The following is a 3916-nucleotide window of genomic DNA, read 5'->3' as shown; positions in this document are numbered from 1 at the left end:
GAGGGGGAGGGGATAGATAGATAGATAATAGATAGATAGATAGATAGAGAGATAGATAGATAGAGGGGGGGGGGGTACTGTAGTATTCATAAAACAATATTAACTGACTGCTTAGGATGTAACAAAGGTACAGATGTTCTATTGGGATCATGCGAGATAAACTTTGTGATGGTTTTTTCCCCTGGATCAGTTACAGCTGGAAGTACATTTTTACGCTAAAATCATATAAATCTTCCATGCTAAAGAAATAATATTTGTTTAAGTTATATTAAATTTAGGTTTTCTTTATTTCAAATGCTGATTAAATCACTAACACTGGATGTGGCCTCATTTTTTTTTTTTTCATAAAAGTTTTTGTGTTTTAAAGGTCCAGTACAAGACTTGGGAGTAGCTGAAGGGCAAGACCCATGTTGGTATTTCAATATGAATCCAGAGGTGTAATCACAAACAGTTCAACCAGAAAGAGGCAATTAAGAGTCTAAAGATCCAGCGGATGTTAAATGCATGTAACCTATAAGGCTCTTCAGGTCTTCCCAAGGAAAGAAAAGATGAAAGAGAGAAGAAGCAGAGAGCAGAACAAGAGAAAAAGAAGAGAGGAAAGAGTGAGAGGGGGGAGGGGAGGGAATACGCCCACTAATGATGACAGAGCATAGAGTATCAGTTATTACTACAGATACCTTGTAATAAGTCCAAGCTCATATAAGCAATCCATATACTCCATGTGAAGGTGTATTGCTCAAATGTATCATGTAAACGAGTCGTCAGTTCCTGTTGCAGCCGAATTAATTCAGCCTACTCCTGGACCGGGGTTGCCACCTTTTCTTCATGAAAAACTCAAACCCTCTAGAGGCACACAGCAATTTTTTGGGGAGAATATACAGGAGACGGAAAGAGAGAGAGAACCGGGGGAGAGAGAGGGGAGATATATTTTATGTTGCGTGCATTAAAGCTAATAAGTGTAAGTATACCGTATTTTTCCGTCTATAAGACGCCCCCATGTATAGGACGCCCCCCACTTTTCTTACCCAAAATTCAGAAATCAATATTTTCCATGCTCTTTTGCATAATTGATTACATCCAGTTTAAATTTTGCAGAGTAAGACAGCCGCTTACTGGTATCGGTATTTTTTTTGTTTTGTGAAATTTTTTGGGCTCAGAATGCTCCGACATTACCGGCCCCTGTTGCATCTGGGCACTGGCTACAGGCTCTCCGCAGCATCAGCTGACGTCGGGTACATAAGGCTCATGATTGGAGGAAACCTGTTAGCTTGTCTCTGCAATCGGAAGTTTCACTCGTGAGGCTAGTTTGCAGAGGTATCGGCAGTACTACTCAATGCTTGGGGGGCTGCTGGATTAAAAGGAAAAGAATTGGAAGAACTTTCCCTTTTCACCACTAAAAGGTTTTTTGTTTTTTTATTGAACACTGTCACTTTTCCACTGATACTTGTTATTACATTTCGGGACAGTTATTAGTATCAGTTCACAACTGACACAGAATACTTTTTTGCTTGTTACATTGTGATTAGACATGTGCAATTCGTTTCGTTACGAATCGAAATTCGTACGAATTTCTTAAAATTCGTAAATTCGGAAGCATCCAAAATCCGAATTGCAATGCTTCTGAATGTAATACGAAATTCCGTTTCCGAATTTTCGGAACTTTCGGTTCCGAATTTCGTTGAAATGGAAACTAATAATACCTCTGTGAGTGAGTTTGAACAACATGACAATTTTTTCGTATTTATCCGAAAATACGGAATTTCGTTGATTTCTGAACCGAATTTCTCATCCAAATTTTCGTTGAAAAGGGAACTAAGCAACTAACTAATATACTAGTCATCATGTACAAAATTCCGTTAACGATTTTCGGATCCAAATCCGAATTTCGTTACAACGGAATAGTGACTGTTTGAGCAATCAGAGGTTTTCTTCTGCTGCTGGGGGAGGTTGTTTTTTGGAAAATTACAAATTGAAATTTAATTAAGCTTTATTGGCAGGACCAAATACATTTTAGCATTGCCAAAGCATATGGGGAAGTTAATGACCTCTTTTAATATGGGTGTGGGAGACTGGGAGTCAATGTGAGATTCAGAATCGGACGAAATAATAATGTTCGTTATTATCATATTAATTCTGATAATTCGTTATGATGAAGTAAAATTACCTTTTTTTAATTTGTTAAATGTTAGTCACCAGTAGGGAGGGATGGTCCGCAGGTTCGATTTGAACATGAGTAGGAATCGAACATTGTTAGTTCGAGCGTTGTGGTAGCCCCTCATAATGGGCACAGCAGGTATACAGACCCGGGAAGTCATCACAGGGATGGTGGGAACCCCTCATAATGAGCATAGCAGGATTTCAGACCCAGGAAGTCAGCACAGGGATGGTGGGAGCCCCTCATGAGCACAGCAGGAGTATATAGACCAGGAAGTCAGCACAGGGATGGTGGGAGCCCCTCATAATGAGCACAGCAAATGTACAGACCCGGCAACTCACTCAGCACAGGGATGATGGGAGTCCCTCATAATGAGCACAGCAGAATTTCAGAGCCAGGAAGTTAGCACAGGGATGGTGGGAGCCCCTCATAGTGAGCACAGCAGGATTTCAGACCCAGGACCAGTCAGCACAGGGATGGTGGGAGCCCCTCATAATGGGCACACCAGGTGTACAGACCCGGCAACTCACTCAGCACAGGGATAGTGGGAGCCCCTCATAATGAGCATAGCAGGATTTCAGACCCAGGAAGTCAGCACATTGATGGTGGGAGCCCCTCATAATGAGCAAAGCAGGATTTCAGACCCAGGAAGTCAGCACGGGGATGGTGGGAAACTGCCATTCTGCTCCCTGACAGCGAGGTTGCTGGTTCCTTAGCTCGTGAGCTTCCAGAGACAGGGGGCTAGAGTTGCTTCTCTGCCCCCAGGAGAGATGCTGGATCTTGGGGAGGACCCTGGCGGGGGCTCCCTGGAGAGGCCTGTGACTAGGCCTCAGCCTGTGGAAGATTCTGGGCCTGGCCCAAGGAGAAATGAGTCCCTATCTGCCTTTAGATGGAGGATTGTTGGAAAGCTGACCCGGATTGATAAAGAGGAGGAGAAATTGACAGCTTTGAAAGCTGAATTTAGAAAGAAAAAGCTGATTTATGCCAAAGTTTTCAGCAAGAAGAGACCGGCTCTGAGGCCTGAGTTGAGAGACGTGGAGCAAGCATTGAGGAAGCAGAAGGAGTTGGTGAGCGCTCTTAAGGAGAGCAGCGGAGCGTTTAAAGAAAAATATAAAAATGAAGAGCATTTCAGCAGGATGAGGAGAGGAGCCACTTCCAGCATGGAGAGTGACCCAGGCAGTGAGGAGATGCCGGTACCGACAGAGTCAGCAGAGAGTGAGAAAGCGGTCCCGGAGGATGAGCCCAGCTCTTCAACACCTCAGGAATCTGCTGAGCCCCCGATGGTGGAGGCCTCTGTCCCCCTCCCTCCGCTGCAGCAGTATGGAGCATCTGAGCAGGAGGTTGAGGGAGGTACTGGCATGCTGGAGTTCATCGCTGAGCTGGAATCCCCTCTGGATGGAAGAAAGTTCTGTTTCTCTGCGGATTCCTCGGATGACGACGATATGGATACCGTTTCTCGCCCGGTGAAAGAGAGACCTGTGGAGAGAGCAAGATTCACCCGAAAGTCTGCAACAACCAGGAGGAAGTCTGATCCCACCGTCGGCCATGACACTGCAGAGGTAACAACACAGCAAGCAGGTACAGTGTGTGTGCAAGATGGTGGTGATTTGAACTTTAATAATGACAATGGGCTTGCTGGGGGCTGCAGTGCTACGGACATTCAGCCCACACCCATAGACAATGCTGTGCAATCTGATTCACCTGCTACAATTGGTGAGACATCTGTAGCTGACTGTGAGCTTCTGGGGGAAGAGTCTGCAG

Source organism: Nanorana parkeri, unplaced genomic scaffold (genome assembly GCF_000935625.1).
Source record: "Nanorana parkeri isolate BGI_ZX_2015 unplaced genomic scaffold, ASM93562v1 scaffold1653, whole genome shotgun sequence".
NCBI classification, from domain to species: domain Eukaryota; kingdom Metazoa; phylum Chordata; class Amphibia; order Anura; family Dicroglossidae; genus Nanorana; species Nanorana parkeri.
The sequence above is the reverse complement of the archived record's forward strand: the minus strand, read 5'-3'. Positions refer to the sequence as shown.